General features: G+C 43.6%; 1 protein-coding gene and 1 pseudogene across 2 annotated transcripts in view; both read right to left on the bottom strand.

Moving 5' to 3' along the window:
* Positions 1-23,920, bottom strand: part of TMEM132C (transmembrane protein 132C) — a 716,061-nt gene that overhangs the window by 463,351 nt on the left and 228,790 nt on the right. The gene's annotated exons all lie outside the window — the stretch shown is intronic.
* Positions 10,119-10,236, bottom strand: LOC134951011 (5S ribosomal RNA; annotated as a pseudogene).

Raw genomic sequence — 23,920 nt, 5'->3', positions numbered from 1 at the left:
TCTAGTAGGGGTATAGTTACTTGCTGCGGTGCCCTCTGAGGATCAAAGGCAAGATCCGATATAGTGGAAAGGAAATCAGCGGCACTCAGCAGACTGTTGTAAAGTAAAAAAGTCTTTAATCCGGTCCTACGCCGTTTCGGGGACTGCGCCCCGTCTTCAGGGACAAATGGTACACATTTGTCCCTGAAGACGGGGCGCAGTCCCCGAAACGGCGTAGGACCGGATTAAAGACTTTTTTACTTTACAACAGTCTGCTGAGTGCCGCTGATTTCCTTTCCACTATATATATATATTTTTTTTAATAGTGCCAAATCCCAGGTTAACCCCCAGATTTGCAGCTCCACCCATGGGTGCAACCCAGCTGGCCGGGAAGCAGCTACACTAACAATAACAAACTGAGAGAGGGCTGCTTGGATGCAAGGGGGCTGCTGGAAGGGGAGGTGGTTGGTTGCTGGGAGATGTAGTGCCTTCAGGTGGAGGTGTCACACACACACACACACACACACACACACACACACACGTGTCACACACACTCGCTCACACATACTTACACTCACACATACCTGTACTTACCACACACGCTGCTGCAGGAGACCAGATCCTGACAGCCTGGATGAAGAAGACACCGCTTCGGAAGGTAATTACTGTCTAATTAAGCTATTTGGACATTTCTAATTGCTTAATTAGTCCTTATGGGGTAGGGGGTGCAGAAAGGGTGCCAAAGCATGTCCATCTGACAGAAAAAAAAAACAGACTTGCTATAAGGGTGCGAGAAATAAGATGCAAAATTTTCACGCCCAGTGGAATATGCCCCTATATGGTGGCTACAGAAAAAGTACAATGTAAGTATATTATCATTTATCAGCAATTTACAGTCTTTTACCATGATTCCAATTTTTCTCACAAAACTCTTCTGCTTTGATATCCAATATTTATTGCTAGCTCTATTTATAAGTCAATTTACATTTTTGGAGCAGAGGTCCTTTAAATGGAAACTCCTCCTACTTTATCTAGTATTCAGGTTAGGTGCCTATTGTACTTAACTTCCAACTAGGGTCTGATTCCTGTTTGTAAAGCAATAAAAAGCAATTAACTTTGGGGGTAATTTTTAAGTTGATCGCAGCAGGATTTTTTTTAGCAGTTGGGCAAAACCATGTGCACTGCAGGGGAGGCAGATATAACATGTGCAGAGAGAGTTAGATTTGGGTGTGGTGTGTTCAATCTGCAATCTAATTTGCAGTGTAAAAATAAAGCAGCCAGTATTTACCCTGCACAGAAATAAAATAACCCACCCAAATCTAACTCTATCTGCACATGTTATATCTGCTTCCCCTGCAGTGCACATAGGAGGTCATTCCGAGTCGTTCGCTCGGAAAATTTCTTCGCATCGCAGCGTTTTTCCGCTTAGTGCACATGCGCAATGTCCGCACTGCGACTGCGCCAAGTAAATTTGCTATGAAGTTTGGATTTTTACTCACCGCTTTTTCTTCGCTCAGGCGATCGTAGTGTGATTGACAGGAAATGGGTGTTACTGGGCGGAAACAGGCCGTTTTATGGGCGTGTGGGAAAAAACGCTACCGTTTCCGGAAAAAACGCGGGAGTGGCTGGAGAAACGGAGGAGTGTCTGGGCGAACGCTGGGTGTGTTTGTGACGTCAAACCAGGAACGATAAGCACTGAACTGATCGCAGATGCCGAGTAAGTCTGAAGCTACTCTGAAACTGCTACGAGATGTGTAATCGCAATATTGCGAATCTTTCGTTCGCAATTTTAAGAAGCTAAGATTCACTCCCAGTAGGCGGCGGCTTAGCGTGTGCAATACTGCTAAAATCGCCTTGCGAGCGAACAACTCGGAATGAGGACCATAGTTTTGCCCAATTGCTAAAAAAAAATCCTGCTGCGATCAACTTGGAATTACCCCCTTTGTGTCTGGAACAAACCATGGGCCTAATTCAGACCTGATCGTAGATGTGCCAAATTTAGCACATCTACGATCAGTCACACAGACATGCGGGGGGATGCCCAGCACAGGGCTATTACGCCACACATGTGAAGCCCGACCTCCCCGCACAAGTACAAAAGCATCGCACAGCGGCGCTGCTTTTGTACTTTAGGAGTAGCTCCGTACCAGCGCAGCTCCTAAGAGCTGACTGGGAGCTACTCGCCGCTGTGACGTCACACGCAGCTGCCGCGGCCCGCCCCCTGCATGGTCCAGACACGCCTGCGTTGCCCAGACCACGTCCCCCTAAACAGAGGCCCGCCCCCTCCACCCAGCGACCGCCTCTGCCTGTCAATCAGGCAGAGTCGATTGCAGGGCTAAGAAGGCCGTCGGCTGTCTGGCATGTGCCGCATGCGCAGTTCAGACCTGATCGGCTGCTGTGCGAAAATGCACAGCACCAATCAGGTCTGAATTAGGCCCCATGTTGCCATGCAAGGAAGCAAATACATTTATATTATTTCTGTGCAGGGTAAATACTGTTTGCTTTTGCATGTAGCTAATAAATGTTAGACAGCTCTATTTTTACACTTACAATTTAGATTTCAGTTGAAACACACCCCATCCATGGGGGTCATTCCGAGTTGATCACTAGCTGAAAATGTTCGCTGCGCAGCGATGATGCAAAAAAATGGCACTTCTGCGCTTGCGTATGTGGCGCAATGTGCACGTGCGACGTACTTTCACAACGGCCAGTGTAGTTTCACACGAGGTCTAGCGAAGCTTTTCAGTCGCACTGCTGGCTGCAGAGTGATTGGCATGAAGTGGGCGTTTCTGGGTGTCAACTGACCGTTTTCAGGGAGTGTTCGGAAAAACGCAGGCGTGGTTGGCCAAACGCAGGGCGTGTTTGTGACGTCAAAACAGGAACTGAATGGTCTGAAGTGATCGCAAGCGCTGAGTAGGTCTGGAGCTACCCTAAAACTGCACAATTTTTTTTGTAGCAGCTCTGCGATCCTTTCGTACGCACTTCTGCTAAGCTAAAATACACTCCCAGAGGGCGGCGGCTTAGCGTTTGCACGACTGCTAAAAACTGCTAACGAGCGATCAACTCGGAATGACCCCCCATGTTACTTCTGCCTCACCTGCAGTGCACATGGGCCCTCATTCCGAGTTGTTCGCTCGCAAGCGGATTTTAGCAGAATTGCTCATGCTAAGCCGCCGCCTACTGGGAGTGAATCTTAGCATCTTAAAATTGCAATATTGCGATTACACACCTCGTAGCAGTTTCTGAGTAGCTCCAGACTTACTCGGCATCTGCGATCATTTCACTGCTTGTCGTTCCTGGTTTGACGTCACAAACACACCCAGCGTTCGCCCAGACACTCCCCCGTTTCTCCGGCCACTCATGCGTTTTTTCCGGAAACGGTAGCGTTTTTTCCCACACGCCCATAAAACGGCCTGTTTCCGCCCAGTAACACCCATTTCCTGTCAATCACATTACGATCGCCTGAACGATGAAAAAGCCGTGAGTAAAATTACTAAGTGCATAGCAAATTTACTTGGCGCAGTCGCAGTGCGGACATTGCGCATGCGCATTAAGCGGAAAATCGCTGCGATGCGAAGATTTTTACCGAGCGAACATCTCGGAATGAGGGCCATGGTTTTGCCCAACTGCTAAAAAGTTTCCTGATGCGATCAACTTGGAATTACCCCCATGGTTTTGCCCATTTGCTAACAAACTTGCTGCTGCAATCAACTCAGAATTACCCCCATGGTTTTACCCAGTTGCTTGCTTTTTTGCTTTACTTGCAAACATGAATCAGGCCCTATATACCTCAATTTGGAGCAATGAACTGAGTACCAGTGATTTTGTAGATTGAATACCAGTAACTATTTGCCAGATATAAAAGAAAACCTGTAAGTTTTTATTTATATAATAAGGTGTTTGGGCATGATTATATAAATATTTTAGTATTTCAATTTTCCACTCAAACTTTTCAGAGCTGCAAGTTTAAAAATCTCCTGCCCTATATTATGTGCAGTCATCTCATGGCAATATGCTAACTCATAATTAACTCACAATCTCAGAACTGAATGGTTATTAACAGTTTTAATGAGTATCCATGCAATGGGTCATCCCGAGCCATTTTTATACCCCAGGCAGAAATTACGATTGTACCCTAATTCTTTATTACTAGAATATTGTCAAAGTAAATCTGTATTTTTTATAATAGTGACAAACAGGCTTGGGCTGGGCTGACGGGAAATTCCCAGTTGGCCCCCAGATTTGCAGCTCCACCCATGGGTGCAACCCAGCTGGTCAGGAAACAACTGCACTAACAATCATACCCTGGTGCAAGCTGCTCTTGGCCAGTGAATGATTTACTCCCGTGCCTCACCAGTCTGCTGCTCTGCGGTCCACCCCCTCAGACTTTATGCTCTGCCCACTCCTACGGGTGGACGAGGCCAAGCCCGCTGTGCCTATCTGCAACAGAGCTGGCCAGGAAGCAGCTGCACAGGGCTGATGCGATGCAGTAAGTGAAGTAAACATTGCAGGGGAGCATCGGACTGGAGAGGCACTCTTTCTGGCCCATTCCACAGCTGCGCCTGTCAAGTTTCTTCTTTGCCACACTGAGGGACCACATGCGTTTCCATCCAACAGAACCACAGCTACTGAGGTGAGAAAGTGCTACTATCCCGAGAGAGACCCAGAGACACCTGGACGTGTTGGCGACCGCCATGCGGAGAAGAGGAGTGTGGACGAAACAGCAGCTTCACAGCTGCCACCGCCATCAACAACAATGGTGATAATGACAGGGAGATGGCCGGCGACAGACAGGAGATGCTAGAGAAGTGCAGCATGTTACTGAGCCGACGGAGTGCGGAGCAGGTGCTGCAGCTGTTGCCATGTCTCCACTGTGTGTGCTAGAACTGTCTTAACTATCGAGCCCATCCACACTAATGCCTCAAAGCCCGACTAAGGTAAGGTATGCCGCTATAGTGGTGCCCTCTTCCTCCATCACATCTGGCTCTGCTCCTGCCCTCTCACTTTACAGGCCCAGGGCTGGGCTGCATAATAAAGTGCAGCATGTCTTATCGGGGTCAGGACCTCTCAGTGGGACTCCCCCTTCTTCCTCCCAGTGCAGAGTAACCCTCCAACTTTGGTGGAACTACTAGTCTAAGCATGTTGGGAGGTTTTCAGCATGTTGCATTCAGTGTGTGACTTTTCACCCAGTGCTTCTCCCCAGTGTCATCCACTGCTTCTCCCCAGTGTTACCCACTGCCTCTCTTCAGTGTTACCCAATGCCTCCCGCCAGCATCACCTACTACCTGTCACCTACTGCCTGTCACCCACTGTCTCTCTCCAGTATCACTCGCTGCCTCTCTCCAGTGTTACCTACAGCCTGTCTCCAAACTGCCGCTCTCCAGCATCAATCACTGCCTCATCCAAGCTTCTCAAACTGCCTGTCACCAACTACCTCTCACCAGCATCACATACTGCCTCCCCACAGAGTCACACACTGCCTATCACCCACTGTCTATCTCCAGCATCACCTACTGACTGACCCACTGCCTCTCCGCAGCATCACCCACTACCTGTCACTCACTGCCTGCCCCCAGCATCACCCACTGCCTCTCCACAGAGTGACGACTGACTCTTCTTACTGTCTTCCACTTCTTCTCTTCCCTGCATCACCCACTGCCTGTACCCACTGCCTCTTTCCAGCATCACCTACTGCCTGCCATCAACTGCCTCTCTCCAGTGTCACACACTGCCTATCACCCACTGCCTCTCCCATTTGTAAATTTATAGTTTGCAGAGGGGTGCGCCAAACACCATAGCAGCAGCTAACACCCCTGCAGCAGCAGTTACAATAATAAGACTCTGGTGCAAGCTGCCCCTGGCCAGCAATGAAAGTGTAAACTAAACTGCCTTCACTATAATGCTCTGTGGGCCACCCCTCTCCCCCCGGACTTGTAGCTTCATCCACACCATGGTTTACCATCTGCAACCTGGCCAACTGAGAAGGAGCAGCACAGCACTTACATGATACATTAATAGTGGGAAGCTGCCAGTTAATGAATTATAGAAACATTAGACAAACGTCTACTGCAGTCTGCATTTCACTGTGGGCAAGATGTACAGTACTAAAGAAAATGCAGTTTTTCCCATACATACCTGATAAGTACCCAATAAACGAAATGCAATGTGTAGTACATACTGCCCTCTGTATGATGAGTCCTGAGAAGATATCCAGCCACAGAGACACCTACTACTGGCGGGGAATGCTCTGAGAGCTTGTCTCAGACTCTGGATTGGATGGAACGATCGATGATGCAGAGGGTGAGAGGAGCTGTCCGAAATGTGACCACACAGGAGGAACAACAAGCTGCAAGGAAAAGCATGGACTCGGCCAGCCCTGCTTCATCATCTACAGCCAGGCCCGGCGACAGGGGGGTACAAAGGGTACCACCGTACCGGGCCCCAAGGCTTTGAGGGGCCTCAAGGAGTGGGGCACCAGCATAATGCATTTAATTATTCACAATTTTATTTGTTTTATGTGGATGCTGCCGCACCGCCCGGCCCGCACATAGAATAGTCCAGCGGTGGCGGGGCGGTAATAATGTAATCCCCGGCTCCCGAGTCCCGGCACTGGGCACTGCAGTGGCTGCTCTGAGCCTCTGACCTCACGTAAGCTTGACATGTCATGTGACGTCTGGTCTGGCGCACCGCCCACCCTCCCTTCCCTGCCTACTACTGCTGCAGCTGCGTCCGTCCTTTGAGGTACACAGGGCGGCTAAGGCGGTGACGCAAGTTTTGAGGAGGGCAGCCTGGCAGCAGCGGCCTGACAGACTACTGGGGGAGGGGGGGGGGGGGAACGGCACACAGGACAGCCAGGATTGATTTGGTGGTGTGACTCTGGTGAGCAGAGCAGTACCATGTTTTGTTTTTGTTTGTTTTTTACACTTGTCTAATTAACCATTTATTAATAGTACCAAATAAAGCTCCAGTGCTTTACCAGCCAGCAATTGTTAAATATCATCCCTATTTTTCACCTCAATGTCAGATTCTTGTTTAACAGATTTTACTGGTAATTTACTAGTAAAATCCGCTAAACAAGAATCTCACATTGAGGTGAGAAATAGGGATCATATTTAACAATTGGTGGCCGGCTCAAGCTTTCTGCTTAAAGTGGGTGTTTGATAGAAATGGACTAGCCTATTATATGGATGGTTAGACTAGTCATAGCCGTAACTATGTGTGGGCCAACAGCGCATCTGCACTGTATGCGCATCCGCTGGCCCACACACGTTGCACAGGGCCGCGCCGCACATGAGAGACCAGCGTGCAGCCGACAAGCTGCAGCGCCCGGCAACCCTGTCAGCGTGTGATATAAACTGGCTGCCGGGCGCTGTAGCTTCTGGTCTCCATGCTGTGGTCTCCCCCACTGGCGCTGTTACAGGAGTAGCTGCTCCCCTCCCCACCCCTCACTGCTGTTGTCTTGCAGCGCCGGCCTCTAGGAGCAGAGAGATGACTCCCCCCCGTGGGGACAAGGGGGTTTTGGGCAGGGGGTGGACGGGGCCCGCAAAGATATCGGTGTACAGGGCCCCCAGATTTCTGTTGCCGGCCCTGTCTACCGCAGCACACACATGGCACTGTAAACACCTTAAGATGATGTGTAACAAAGGTAATTAAAGTTTGTTTGATATAAGAATTCAGTTACCCTGATTATAACTGAGGGGCCTGCTTGTTAGCGCTCGCCCGGCTGCCAGCATCCCCATGGTCGGGTTCCCGCTGTCGGTATACTGACAGCCGGGATCCTGACCTCTGGGATTACATACTGACCCCGGACAGATCTTTCAGTTCTCTCTCTCTTGCTTGTTAATCCCCCACTCATTAAGGACCTTGTTCCTTCATGTCCGGAACCCCAGAACCTTTAAAGATGAGCTTAAGCATCAGATGCTAAGGGAAAAATAAAATGAAGCACATTTATACCCAACAGTTTTCAAAATAACAGAGAGTACTTATAAAACAGCAGCCAGCCCTGTCAGGCTCCTGGTGGACTGGCTATGAGCTATGACCAAAATAGGGCTTCACCAAAGTTTTCTTAATATAGCCTTCCAAATATGTGGAAATAACTGAAAACCCCTTGTGCACATCCATGTGCCTGAATATGAAAGAATGTAAGATGCCCACTTTTTGCACCCATGCATGCTATAATAACGATTGGTGCGTCCTTATACTCCACCATCGGTCACACCATCCATACTATAATACCCTTATAATGGCTGGCCACAACTCCCTGGTGGTTGGCCACTCCCCTTACAGAGACTGAACACACCCCTGAAAGGGCCCTTATGACTGCATTCCCCAGATAGGTCCTTCATGCCCCTGTCCGACATTGGTGCCAGGTTAGTCTCAAAGACCATGATAACTCCACAATCCTGAATTTAAATCCACCAAATAAAGGCTGATCTTCCTTAATTGACCCCATTCAATTCTTCCCCCAATAATAATAATTGCCCCAAATTGATTCTTCCCCAGGCCATGGCTTCTCCAACCACATACACTATCTGTACTTATACTGTATGTGGTGAGGTGGCTCTTGCTGGCAACAGCAGAAAGATGATCCTGGTGGCAGCAGCCTGACATCACAGCAACAACAACTTTGAATAAATCGGGGAGGACAAGTCTGGCGAGATGACTTCATTCATGTTTTATTAATGAGAGTAAAGGGGGTACACACGTAGCGATTTTTACTTAATTTCTAAACAATCTGACTAGATTGCTTAGAAATTAAGCACGCATCGCTCCGTGTGTAGGGTGCCGGAGACAGCGATGCGCAGTCCCACGCGTCACTATCGCCGACTCTAGATTTAGCATGCATGCATGTCAAATCTAGTTAGATCGCTCACTTCACCGCTGGGTGAAGTGAGCGTTTCCCCCCCCGGTGCAGCACACATCGCGCTGTGTGCTGAGCGGTGGAGAGATGTGTGCTGAGCATTCTGTGATAGATCGCTCAGCGCACATCTCTTCCCGTGTGTACCTCCCTTAATAGTTCTACGTTACTGTATGCAGCAATAAGTATCCTTTATCTGACATTCCAAAATCCGAAATTATACAAAAGCTGACATTTTTTGGGCGCCGACTCAGATAATGATACCTTTGTCTTCTCATGATCAGTTAACACACACGTTGTGTCATGCACAATGCTATAAAAAATGTGGTATAAAAAAATTATATAAAACATAAATAAATTTAGTGTTTAGACTTGGGTTCCATCCTCAATATACCTCACTATGTATATGCACATATTCCAAAATCTGACAAAAATCAAAAATACTTTTTTGGGACTGCCCCACCCGCGGGCCGCAGTGTCCCACGGTGAAGGGGCATTTGGGAGGCTCCTGTCATCGCTGCCCTGCTCAGCAGAGCAGCGGTGAACAGACGCTGAGCGATTGCGCACATCGTCTATTCACAAGAGACAGAGGGAGAGAAGGCGAACGGGGTCATGGCTCGCGATCGCGGCACTCCTGTGAAGCCACGCCCCCTTCCCCATAGGTCATGCCCCTTTTCAAAATCCCGCGCAAAAGTCCCTCTTTCCCTGGCTCAAATGATGGGAAGTAAGCTTTTGGTCAAAGGAAAATGTATGGTTCCTGTATAGTACAGGAGCCGAGGAAGAAAAGAAGAAAGACTACAAGTCTCTTCTGGGGCACACTTTTGTTGTGAAATATGTAATATTGTAAAATTTAAAATATAACTTTTATTAGTATTCCTCTAAAATAAGGAGCTATAAGGCAAAAAGCGAAAAAAGAAATTATAAGGATACTTCTAATTATCGAAAGCTTAATCTAGCAGATTTGAACATAATTGATTGAATCAGGTGATACAAATCAAACTGAATGGCTCCGTTTGGCGAAATTATATGTGTGTCTCTAATGTTAGAAGGAATACAATTAAAGTATAAACAATGTATAGTTTACCTTCTTCCGAAAAAATGAAATGTACTTGTACTGAAAATAACAATAACAATATACCGGAAGAAAGGGGTATTTTTCTATCTAACAAGCCGGGCTCCACCCTGATAATTGGTGAGAGATCAACTTCCACAATCTGAAGTAGATATAGTGATTAAAAAAATATTTTGGCTCCGGGTCCTGTGTTCTGAGTTAGGATATAAATACCAGCAGTACCAAGTATTCTCTGGTGGTCTCCCAACCAGGTACTGACCTGGCCCACAGTGCTTGGCTTCCAAGATCAGACGAGGTTGGGCATACTCAGTGTGGTTTGACCGCAGGTGAATATATCCTTCTTAGTGATGCCCGGAACCAGGTATATAGTTCTGAAAGAGCCCAAATTTTTGGTGAAATACTTGGGAACTCTTTAAACCCAGATAATAGTAGCACCTGGTCTTTCTTAATGTTCTCCAAGGGTATAAACTTCACCGGTCCCTCTGGTCTAAACTTCAAAGAAAATGACGGAAGTAGTCTTTTACAATGTTGTAGACTGTAGGTCGATGTATGAATGGCAACAGTGGTTGGTGGAGGTCAATGGAGAAATAGAGAATCAGCTGCGGGCTAACTTAGGGTTTAATTTGGGTATTTATGGGTTCTCCAGATTCAGCCAGGAGTCTTGCGTAACTGCTGGTGTTATACTGGTATACGGGAAGCAAAAAAATCCCAAAAAATATATATCGAATAGAAAAAATGTATAGAAAAAATGTGTGGAAGAAATGTGTGAGTGAATGGGTATACGAAAGAAAGAGAGAAAAAGCGAAGGAAAGAGAGAAAGAAAAAAGGAGGAGAAGAGAGAAAAGAAAAGAGAAGAAAAAGAAAAAGAAAAGAAAAAGAAAAACAATGTGTCAAAAATAATAATAATGGTCCCACAATACTGGCCTAAAAATAGTAGATGTTCCAGTGGGAATTGATGATCAAAAAAAATCAAAAAAGCGGGAATGACCATATTAAGAACCATATATAGATTGTGTTGAAGTGTACAAAAAATATATAAAAAATATAAAAAATATGTGACCCAAAAAATATATATTAATAATGATAATGGTAACAAATTAAGGATAAGTTCTGGACCAGGGTGCGGCTTACTAATAAGCATATTGCATTTCCATTGTTGACATATTTCATATGTATTTCAGGTTGATGTAGTATACAAAAAATGAAAAATCACATCAGTATTTGAGAAAAAGCAACACAAGAATATATGCAGTTTGGCGGAAATATTATATCCGATGGGGTATCAGACAGAAAGATTAGATCCTACTGTTAGGTGGAGGAGTGAAATACCCCCCTTGGTCAGTGGAGACCGCCGCTAGAGGTCCATGTGGAGGGTGAGCCCAGCAGAGAGACGCCGGTGTCCGCGGTCCGCCGTCCGGAAGGTCGGAAACCGGAACCGGAAGTGACGACGACGTACGTTTCGCTCGTGGAGCTTGTTCACGGAGTGTCCCCTTTCCAAAGTAAGCTTTTGGTCCCAAGAAGTTTGGATAAGGAATACTCAACCTGCCGTATATAATCAAGGTGCAGCTATTTCATTCTAATTTGCTGGCTGAAACAGCTATCATTGCTGGCTGTGACAAGTGAGTCTGTGCTAGGAGCTCTGGGCAGAGGCAAAAGTGGCCGCTGAAATAGTTAACAGCTATGTATAGTCATCACCAGTGGTGCCGAGAGAGGGGGGTAGAGGGTATAAATTACCTGGGCCCAGGTCCGATGGAGGGGCCCAGTGAGAGTCCAGCAGGGGCCCAGGCCCCCTCCCGCTTACCTAGCAGCAGCAACTGCAGCTCTATTCCTCAGCTCAGTACACACTGCTGTGTACTGGGCTGCAGTGTGGCCATGAAGGTGTTTAAAATACAATTTTGTTCAGTATTTTTTTCTAAGGGTACATAACCACACCTCCTGTGGTTAGGCCACGCCCCTTGAAATGTACCTGGGCCCATCCCGGCTTTCGACTGCCCTGGTCATTACTCATATAGTTATCTTGTATAATCAGACATTCAGATGAATGTGTTGCTTGGGCTGGCACTGATCATACATCTGGCGGCAGGGCTTAAAATATGTGACACAAATAATTACAGAACGGTGTTTAGGGATGAATTCCACCATTGGTTGGGGATGCAGTACACCAGAAGCTGAAGCTTTCTACAAGATAGCAAACATAAATTTCAGATCTCCGGAATTCTAATACTATTTAATCATGCAATGCTATCTAGATATCAAACAGACACAATTTGACCTTATCAAATGTTGAAACTTTTAATATAATTTTTCTATAGAAAATTTTTATTCAATTACAAATTTAAGACATCCAAGTTTGTGGTGTTGTCTGCTTTGATAATACAATGGTCTAAATTCCCTTAAACATGTTCATGTTGCTAATGGATATGACTGATCTGGCCTCATTGACTTGTCTGATAGCCACCTGTGGCCTAGTGGTCAGTTGTGATGTATGAACAAATAAAAGGACAAAAACAAGTACTGCATATTATAACAGACATCAAGAGTCGTTTATTTAAAATATTTCTCCACCTTACAATAATCATTGCCTAGATGTACTCTCTGGTACGAGACCCACATCCACAATGTTTCTATGAATTATAATTGAAAAAGCCCAATACAATTTATTTCTTCCAAAATGTGTATACAGTATATATAGAATAACCTAAATCTGATAAATTTAAGATATGATTTGCTTAATTAAAGTGTTTTGTTTACCTACACACATAGCAAAACAATTGTTTCTAAGTGCTGAGTGGATAATTTTTCCAAACGAGATATTTCAATTAAAAGAATTGGGCAGGATTCGGGCAGCTAGTCTACTCTCCAGGGAGTGTGGAAGAACGTCCTGAAATTGGTGAGAGTAGGCAAGTATGCTGGTTCATCAGTCATGCCTCTATGATGCACATCTCATTAAATGCATCTCAAAACAACACAGAGAGAAAGGGCGCAGAGCAATGACTAATATGAGAATCTATCTGAACTGCTCGACCCTGCAGCAACAGTGAGGAATATCTCTTATTTCTCTGAATGACACAGAAAGTAACACAGAAGTTGTACTGGGGAGGAGAGTCAAGAAAGTCTGATAATTACTGTAAACAGACGAGCACACAGATAGCTCTAGAAAAAAAAATACACATTAATTCTAAACATAACAAAAAAAATGTCAAATAATACAAACTTCAAGCAAACGCATTACACATGCCTCCCAACTTCTGTTAATTCCAGTGCGGAGCCTCGCTAAAATGGGTGGAGCCTCGGGAGGAAGGGGCAGGACATCGTGCTACAACACCGTTTTTTTTTGGGGGGGGGGCGTGCCCAGCGCTACCTGATCAACTGGGCAGCCCCCTCCACTCCTCCCCGCACTATTCAGTGATCGCCGGCTGCTTTGCAGAGCAGAGCAGCGGTGATCACTGGTTCTCCCAACTGCTCCCACCTCTGTCCGCGGGACACTGCTACCCGCGGGAAAGACAGCGGGACAGTGTCCAAATAGCAGGACTATCCCGCTAAAATTGGGACAGTTGGGAGGTATGCATTACAGCAGTGTGAAGGGGGTACACAACAAATATAACATAAGGAAATGTTCCATACACATTTATTTTAGTACAAAACCCCCCTGTTTTTGCTTTTCCCTTTAATTCACAAAATGTCTAATGAAGCATACCAGTCTTGGTTTAAATATCTACTTCAGACATCATTTTCATGGTTAGCATACAAAATATATATTTAGAAATAATTAGACCTGCTAAAGAAAAAGCATGTAGTTATAATAATTGTTTGTACCCAGTTATTCACTTTCATAACAATATATTGGCACTCCAGTACTCAATACTGTTACCGTATACTGCTATCAAGCTGTAGCAGAAACAGCCGGTTTCAAATTTATAAGATTATTTTAGATCCATTAAGCAATAGAAAAATATTGTTCTGTTTTTACACAAAGGGGATACAATACTCCAAATATCCAAAATACTGTACAATGGGGGTAATTCCAAGTTGATCGCAGTAGGAAATTTTTTAGCAGTTGGGCAAAACCATGTGCACTGCAGGGGAGGCAGATATAACATGTGCAGAGAGAGTCAGATTTGGGTGTGGTGTATTCAAACTGAAATTTAAATTGCAGTGTAAAAATAAAGCAGCCAGTATTTACCCTGCACAGAAACAAAATAACCCACCCAAATCTAACTCTCTCTGCAAATGTTATATCTGCCTCCCCTGCAGTGGACATGGTTTTGCCCAATTGCTAACTAACTTGCTGCTGCGATCAACTCAGAATTACCCCCAATGTATTTTACTTTTCATCTCATTATTATTACTAAGACAGAAAATTTATATTTTCTAAATTCCTGCATTACATACAAAATTACATATTTATATGCTTACTTTAGTACAGTAAAGTTAGCTTTTTTGCAAACAATTTTCACATATTCATTTTTTTTTTAATTCTAAAGCTGAAAACAAACAAATAGAGCCTTGAAAGCTAATTTGAATGTGTGCTTTCGTCGTACATTGAATGAATGTGCTGAAAACTCACAGGTTGCTAGGTTGCAAAATTTCAATATAATGATGAATATATACTGTAATTTACATATTAAAAAGCAAGCCATCAAGCTCAAGGTGGGAGGTGAAAATTACCATATAAATATGTAAGCGAAAAAAGGTTTATTAAATAAAATAATCTATGCCTTTCTCGGAGATATAATATGCCTCTATATACATTTCAGTCTGCATTTGTGCCTACAATTCTCTGCAGTTCATTTTAGTCATGAGCAGTATGTGCTGCATATTGCAAAGTGCTGTATTGAATAAGCCAGTTAGCTAGTTAAAGGCCAATTACAATGCTAGACAAAACTTTGTACAGAAAAGTTACTTAATAGAACATTTCTTGAAAATCCATGACTAGAAAAACTATAGGTAGGTCCAGATCTACGACAGCATATAGAGATCAGCAAAATCATGAATAATGTATGCATAGAGTTCTACAGTATGCTTTGCTTTGACATTCCAAAGAGTGCCATTCCGCATTGTATTTGTACAGTAAATGCACATTCACTAGTGGTGGATTTCCCATTAGGCATGTGAGGCACGTGCCTAGGGGTGGCATCTGTTGGGGGGCGGCACTTGGATGCTTGGATTTACCAGTAACTGTAAAATATTTCCACTCTACTGGACCATATGGCATCTTGAGTGGAGTGTAAATGGGTAGGACTGCCCCTGTAAGCTGTCCTGCTTAGTATGCATACATAATTAAAAAAAAAGAAATGTCAAAGTCCATGGCTTTTTTATTATTATATTAAATTGCTAATCATCAAATGAGTGTTTATAACCAATCAATGAAAATAATAAAATTAGGCAAACAGGGGCAGCCAATACTGTGTTGCCTAGGGGCGCCATGATCCATAAATTCATCTCTGACATTCACTGAAATTATAGTTCAAGATTAGAACTGGGATATTGACAGTGAATTCATTCTGATGGGTGACTGGTGGTATTTGAGATTTGGATCATGTAAGGCTATATAGAGCTGCTTAGAAAGCAGAGTGGGGGGATGGGGGTGGTATGGATTAATTACATGGGCCAGACATTATCTAAGAGGTCTGGAAAGCAGTGGAGAAGAAGCAATGTCCCCCTTAGTATTTTCCATTTTTTCCCAACAATTTTAATGAGGATGCGTGGGCCCACTCCCGGATTTGACCAAGCCCCCTTATATCACACAGGCCTGCTGAATGTCTTAGTGGTCCTGGGGCTAAAGCTGGGTACACCCTGGAGAGATGTGTACCAGAACGATATGGCGGCCGACGTATCTGCAGTACACATGATAATGATGTAATGGAGGACGGAATGATCCCTTATGGTGCAACATTCAATATCGTCCGGTTGGGGTACAGCAAGACCAACAGGAAGATATAGCTTACAACCGTGGGAGTGCGCAGATTGACCGTACACATGATCCAGCTGATATGTCGTTCCAATTCGGCTGTAAACGACATATCGGCCCGATATCGCTCCAGTGTGTACCCATCTTAAATTCATAAGCAACATGTCCAAAGTTTTGTGGACAAATGCGGAATAAAGTTGCCCATACACTGAACGATAATTCTTCAGATAAGCTAATGAAATGAATGTACTGAACGATTATTGTTTAGTTTATGGCCAGTTCTATTGATTGATAATTGATCACAGTCTTAAAATGTCTGAAAAACAGCCTAGATTCTTTGGTTCTCAATTCTGTTCTATTAAAAACCTCCCAACCGTTAAGCCGGCACATGGAGACTGCCAGCATACGCTTTGCAGTGTATGGAGAAGCGCCAACTACCGGGCCATCACTCCTCACCATGTCCATGTTAGCCGGCTGGCTGTACCATCGCGCAGTCTATGGTCACTTTAGAGGAATATTTCACAGAACAGTTGTTAAAACATCTCCCAGCAAGGAACTGTAAGAAAATGTATCATGTAGAATTGCCGTTATATTGTGTGTGGGCTGTTTTTACAAGCTAACTCGGAGCGTGAAAATGATACTTGTAACAGCTAAAGTAGTAAAGTGTGCAGAAAAACTAATGGGCACAAACGCAGCTCCAAGGTTATTCATTACTTTTTGGGACATTGCAGGAAGTACAGAAAAAAAAATCCCCAAAAAACAGAGCATAAGGCTGAAAAGAAGAAAGCACTTGAAAGACACTTTAAATAAAATAGTTTTTACAGTTGCATTTAGCTTTTCTCAGGCCAACTGACAACTGAACTGCCCTGCAGAATACTCTAAATGAACCCTTTATACCAAGAACAGCTAAATGCAAAAGTCACACAAAGGTTAAACATCATTAGTTTTGTCTTACCCCAATTTTCTACTGTTTTCTTAAAGAGTAAAGTTTAATTAGTTATTTCGTCCCCATCTATCAAGGTTTCAGACACTTTACTAAGGGGATCATTGTGCAAATTAATCAGTGTGCCCTTAATTTCAGCGATGTCTCATTTTTTTCTTATTGTTGCAGTTTAATTAAAAAACAGAAAATCTGTAAAGCTAGCGGAGCGATACTTAGCAGCCCTGGTAATCCTACACCCGACAGGATTACCACCTCAGCCTCTCCATGTGTGCCTATGTGGGAGACAGACTTTGGCCCACTTTTAAGTGTAAACAATAAAAATGACAAAAATAACAGTTTAAAAATAACTTATATTATTTTGAAAATGAATTTTTTTTACAACAAATGTACAATTAAAAATAGCATTGGTGGTCATTCCGAGTTGTTCGCTCGCTGCTATTTTTAGCAGAATTGCTAATAGGCTAAAATCCGGCAGTTCTGCGCATGCGTATGCACAGCAGGGCGCACGCGCTAAGCAATTTTACACAAAACTATGCTATTTTACTCACAGGCGAACAAAGCTTTTCAATCGCTCTGCTGATCGTAGTGTGATTGACAGGAAGTGGGTGTTTCTGGGCGGAAACTGGCCGTTTTCAGGGAGTGTGCTAAAAAACGCAGGCGTGCCAGGTAAAAATGCAGGAGTGGCTGGCCGGACGCTGGGCGTGTTTGTGACATAAAACCAGGAACTAAACGGACTGAGGTGATCGCAATCTAGGAGTAGGTCTGGAGCTACTCAGAAACTGCAAGGAAATACTTAATAGCAGAATTGCTAATCTTTCGTTAGCAATTCTGCTATGCTAAGATACACTCCCAGAGGGTGGCGGTTTTGTGTTTGCATTTCTGCTAAAAGTAGCTAGCGAGCGAACAACTCGGAATGAGGGCCTTTGTTCAAAGAGTGAGGTGTCTTTTTTAATGGGTTTGTTCTGTTATTGCCATCCTAAGACTGTAAAAGACTAAACAGACTAATCAGCATACCGGCCTAGTCTCCCGAAATGTCCCAGAGACACCCAGGTGCCTGTTATCGGTCCAGGGGGTTTGATTATGCATTCCACAGTGAACCACATTACAGTATGTTGGCTCCATTTTCCTGCGTACAGTATATCTCAGTCCCTGCGGCATTTCACTGCTCGTGCTGCCTCCTCCCCCTATTGGTTTAAAGTAACAGGTTTATTTTATTTTTAAAGTTGTAAGGCGCGGGTAAGTCACAAAGTCTGTGGCGCGCCAAATAGCCCTATTTGAGAATAGGTGTATGTAGACACATCAGATAGGTTCACACAACACTAATTTGTACTGCATTTAGCTAAATCAATACAAAAAAAAAAAAAAAGGTTAAATAATGATTTTACATTTATCTTACTAAGAGGTATATTTATTATCAGGGCTTGGGGCCTTGTTCAGGTTGTATCGCAGAAGTCTGAAAATCGCAAACAGGCGATTTTTGGACTTCTGCGCATACGCAGCAGTCACATCGCGCGAACCTTCATAGTGTGACTGCACCCCGGAAGGATGCAATCGCACTGTGATTGACAGCGGTGATTGTCAGGGGAGCATCGACACAGCATTTTGGGGGAGTGGACCGTTTTCTGGGTGGCTGCGTGACGTCACATCCAAAGATGGTGGTGGTGCGCCTGCGTACGTAGCTTGGCTGCTTATGCAGGGGGGCTTCCTTAGTTTGCCTGGTCTGTGATGTGATCGCAATTGAATTATGATCATATCATTGCGCGGCACTTTGCATGCTGGGCAGTCTTGCCCTGTGCTGGGCGGTCCCCAGCATGCAATAGGAAGCAGTAGCAGATTCTGCTATTTAGCAGAATCTGCTACTGAACCTGAATGAGGTCCTTGGTCCATTTAATTGTATTTTTTTATCAGTGCTACAGGAAATAAGGGGCCCATTTATCAATGAGTTTGAGCTATTAACAACTCGTTGCATATGTTACATGGTGTTTCAGACAATTAGCTCCCAACTGTCACTTTTCAAACACATGACAGGAGCTGAGTGGCTGGAGCACCATGTAGCATATGCAATGAGTATTAAATAGCTAAAACTCATTCAAATATGGTCAGGAAAGTGTTTCCCAGATACAGGGTATTTATTTGATCGCTAATGTGATAATAAGGTTTGGGACCTGGCTGGGGTGAATCCTACGGAGATCTTTGTAGATTTTGTAAAGTTTATTTATTTATTTATTATTTTAACAGTTTATTAGTGCAGCAATAACAGTCAATAATAGAGGTAGGTAAGCCCTGCTTGCACGCTTATAATCTATGGGGAAGTATGCATTAATACACAAGGATAGGTGTAATCTATTCTATAAAGGTCCATCAGATTACAAAGATTCTTGGTGGGCTGAATGATATGGACACACAGCAATGTTGGCCTGGTGTCAGGATGATAGGAAAAGTGAAGAACGAGAAAATGTGTGAGTATATGAGTGGACTCTACAGCGGGGATGTAATTGGATAGGAAAGTTTATGAAGGTTATGTGGGTGGTTCTGGAATTTTTTGATAAGCTTGCCTGAAGTGGTGAGTTTTCATGGAACGATTGAAGGTTTGCAGACTAGAGGAGAGTCTTATTGTGTGTTTGAGGGTATTCCACAGAGTGCGGGCATCCAAAGAAAGTCCTGCAATCATGAATGGGAGGGAATAATGAGTGTGGGAGATTGACGTAGATCTTGTGAAGAGTGAAGAGGTCGAGTTGGGAGATATTTTGAGTTAAGCGAAGAGATGTACATTGGTGTACAGTAGTTTGGTTAATGGCCTTGTGTGCGAAAAAAAATATGTTATATTGAATATGGCAGAATACTGGTAACCAGTGGAGGGAATGACAGACTGGATCTGCAGACGATGAACGTCTATAAAGGAAGATTAGCCTAGCAGCAGTATTCAGAATAGATTGTAGTGGTGAGAGTCTCTTTTTGGTAAGACCAGTAAGAAGACTATTGCAATAATCAATACAGGAGATAATGAGAACATCAATTTGGGTTTTGTTTGCAGTGTCTTGTGTAAGGTATGGCCATATTTTGGATATGTTTTTTAGATGCATGCAGCAAGATTTAGAGACAGATTGAATGTGGGGAACAAAGGACAGTTCAGAGTCAAGGATGTCTCTCAAGTAGTTTGGAGAGGCATGGTAGCTGAGAGATGGAACTGTAGTTTGAGAGAGAGTTTAGGTCAGATTTTTTTTTCCAGAATGAGAGTAATCACTGCATGCTTGAATGGTGAAGGAAAGATATCAGTAGATAGAGAGATTACAAATTTTAGTTAGAGTTGGGATGAGCACAGGAGACAGCGCTTTACTTATTTGTGAGGGTATAGGATCAAGGCCAGGGGAGACATATATTTTGAGTCCACTTCTCCGGGGAGAAGCCCAGAAAGGAGACACTGCTGTACACTTTTGGGGTGAGGCCGGGCTGTCACATCATCAGGTGCCGCAATTACAATTGCTTTCTCCCCATCCTGCCCACTTCACTTCGAAGCAGACAGAATGCAGGGGTGCTTCCTACTCTTCCGGGGGTGTGGGGGACTACCTGAAAAATTGTGAGTCTCCCACATGTTACGGGAGAGTAGGTGGGCAGTACGGATGGTGTAATGGTTAGCATTACTGCCTCGCAGCACTGAGGTCATGGGTTCGATTCCCACCATGGCCCAACTGTGTGGAGTTTGTATATTCTCCCCGTACTTGCGTGGGTTTCCTCCGGGTACTCCGGTTTCTTCCCACAATCCAAAAATATACTGGTAGGTTAATTGGATCCCAACAAAATTAACCCTAGCATGAATGTGTGTGCGTGTACATGTGGTAGGGAATATAGATTGTAAGCTCCACTGGGGCAGGGACTGATGTGAATGGCCAAATATTCTCTGGAAAGCGCTGCGGAATATGTGTGCGCTATATAAATAACTGGTAATAAATAAATAAATAAATAAATAAATAAGTATGGCCCATAGGTTACAATGGCTAATGCTATCAGAAGATGGTGTTAGCTGCCAGGGTCAAGCAAATGCTTTGCATTCCAGAGTTTGGTAAAAGCAACATGTTTGCAACCCCTCCATAAATCTATAGGGATAGTTTTTATGGTGAAAACTGGGAGACAGCAGATATCTTTGTTATCTAATGTGATCTCTTGTGCAGACTTCCAGGTCTTTTTTTCCATGGGATATGCTGCAAATATTTGATAAATATGCTCCTATGAATATTAATTACAAATGCGCAGTAATAATAATTACAAGAAACTGTAAAAGAAACAGGTTGGGGCATAATGATTCTTACTGTCAGAGGGACTGTTAGGATGCCCAACATATTCTGTATTACTACAGACCAGAGGAACAGCAGTAATAATATTACAGTGTCAAGTTTAAGCTATGTATCGTCTGTTATACAAGATGTGCAGCCATGAAATGATGTAAAAAAGATTAGTCTCTTTTTATCATGGGTGAACTGTGTGAATTTTTTACATCTCTAAGGCCTCATTTGCTCCAAATCATTGCCCATTAGTTTAATTCTCAGTGCTCTGAGTTATAAACACTTAAACTGCAGTAATCCTAGGGGACACGTCTTGCTTAAGAGAAGGAAAATTCTTTTAACTAATGCAGCTCCCACTAGATTTATACTCTGCAGTAGATACTCTCTATTTACATTTCTCAGAATTTACAAGTTATGTGAAGAAATCTCATTAAGACTTTAAAACGTTAACAAGATATTCTTTCACAGCAAAAAGTCAAATTACTACCACCTAATTAAATGGGGAACTTGGCAGTGATCCGAATGCCTGCATTATAATAAAAATATATAATACAATTGTGTTCTAATAAAAAATGCTATATTTTAAACAGGTGAATAAGCAAATGTATGAACTTCTCTATCCTAGGCATAGAAGCTGTCGCTGAAGTTCAGGAATAAAATGTGGCATCAACATTTATGTTTTGAATATGTTGGAGGCCAGGTACTGATGCCATGCAAAAAAAAAATGTACATCTTACGTTGCACATTTTTATCTACTTTTGCACTGTGCATACGGGTGTGGATCATCAAATCGACAGTGTCTAGGTCGACAATGTTTAGGTCGACCACTATAGGTCGACAGTCACTAGGTCGACAGGGTTGGAAGGTTGACAGGGTTTCTAGGTCGACATGAGTGTTGTTGTTTTTTTTGGGGGGGGGTTGTTTTCTGCGTACAGTGACCGGGAAGCCGAATTAGTGCACCGTGTCCCCTCGCAGCTTCGGCCAAGGTGCCTCGCTCTGCTACAGCTTCGCTCGGCACAGATTACCGTTCTAATCGTAGTCCACGTGGATCGTTAAGTATGAAAAAGTTCCAAAAAAAAATGTGAAAAACTCATGTTGACCTTTTGACCTGTTGACCTAGCACATGTCGACCTAGAAACCCTGTCGACCTTCCAAACCTGTCGACCTAGTGACTGTCGACCTATAGTGGTCGACATAAGCATTGTCGACCTATACAGTGTCGATCTTCGGACCGGATCCCGTGCATACACATTTGCAATAATAGAACAGTGGTTCTCAACCTCGGTCCTCAAAGCAATCCTGGTTTTAAAGATAGCCATATTTGAGCACAGGTGACATAATAAGTACCTCAGTTATTTTTATTTACTCATCTGTGCAAAAGCATGGATATCCTTAAAACCTGGACTGTTAGTATGTGTTCGTAGAAAAAAGGATGGGAAAAACTTGCCTAGTATATGCATAGTTTTTCCTAGTATTTATTTACAATGTGATGAGTAAAGTTTTAAAAGGTCGTTTTTGGTATATTAGGGTAAATGTATGAAGCAGTGATAAGAGTGGAGAAGTGAGCCAGTGTAGAACCTGCCCATGGCAACCAATCAGCTGCTCTGTATAATTTTATAGTATACAAATTATAAATGTTACTTCAGTGCTGATTGGTTGCCATGGGCAACTTCTCCACTGGCTCACTTCTCCACTCTTATCACTGCTTCATACATGTCATTTACCCCCTTGTCTGGTGGCACACGTGTTGCACAAGGGATGTGGAAGCTATTGTTAGCCCTATCAGCTGTAGATAAAAAAATGTATTCCCCAAATGTGGATACAGCCCACTACACCCCCATTCTCACTCTTTTTGGATTTTTTGTTTTTGTTTTTGTTCATATTTTCTGCAGGCTGGGGTTCTCAATACAAAAAGAGAAATTTACTGACCGCATCTTCAAAATATGGGAGAGCTACATTGTTACCCTCTCCTATTCGCTCAAGGAGAAACTCAGGAATCGTTTCCTGAGTACGCTCTGGTATGAAACTCAGGTATATTCTCAGGACCCCACGATTTGTTTTAGTAATTCCCAGTTCTAAGATGACTTTTGACTTGGTGAGCTCTATTTTTGCGAGTGTGAGTAGATGTAGTGGGGCAGATGCTGATCCAGGTTTACCTATTTCCTGCCATTTGAATTCATCCATCCCCTGACATTGATTTGGACAATGATATTCTTTTAATAATAATAATAATAATAATAATTTTATTTACATAGTGCACTTTCTCTAACATGACTCAAGGCGCATTACAGAGAGCAAAAACAATGCATATAATATAGAAGAATACACCAAAATACAATCCATACAGCCATAAAAGAAAACCTTGAGCGCACAGTGAGCATAGTGCAGTATTGGTGTAGGCATTTTGAGTAATAACTTCCATGGGTTGTGCATTCCACCCTCACAAGGTACCAGGTAAGGCAGCAATTTTGGCCGCACTGCGAAGGATTAGGAGGTATAGTTTACCCCTACAAGAAATTACTTAAAATGGGGTGATTGTAGCATCCTAATGCTCAGAGTAGGGTCCCAACAAAGCCATCAGGTCCATGTATACTTCATCCCATCCACAAGCGTACTAGATAAGGCAGCCATGTTGGGCACATCACGACGGTTACACTGGTAGGTGAGCCATACAAGGACTCAATGCATATATGGGAAAACCATATCATATCAGAGACTTGTGTTTCACGTGAAAAGTTGAGATTCTATTATATTTTCTATTGTATATTTGCCATGCTTCAATAAAGAAAAAATGTCTTTAGAAAAAAAAAAAAGTTAAACAAAATATGTCCCATCCTGCTTATGGCAACAAAAGTCATCATGGCTTCCTTGCAGAACT

The sequence above is a fragment of the Pseudophryne corroboree genome, chromosome 1 (assembly GCF_028390025.1).
Source record: "Pseudophryne corroboree isolate aPseCor3 chromosome 1, aPseCor3.hap2, whole genome shotgun sequence".
Lineage (NCBI taxonomy): Eukaryota > Metazoa > Chordata > Amphibia > Anura > Myobatrachidae > Pseudophryne > Pseudophryne corroboree.
The sequence above is the reverse complement of the archived record's forward strand: the minus strand, read 5'-3'. Positions and strand labels throughout refer to the sequence as shown.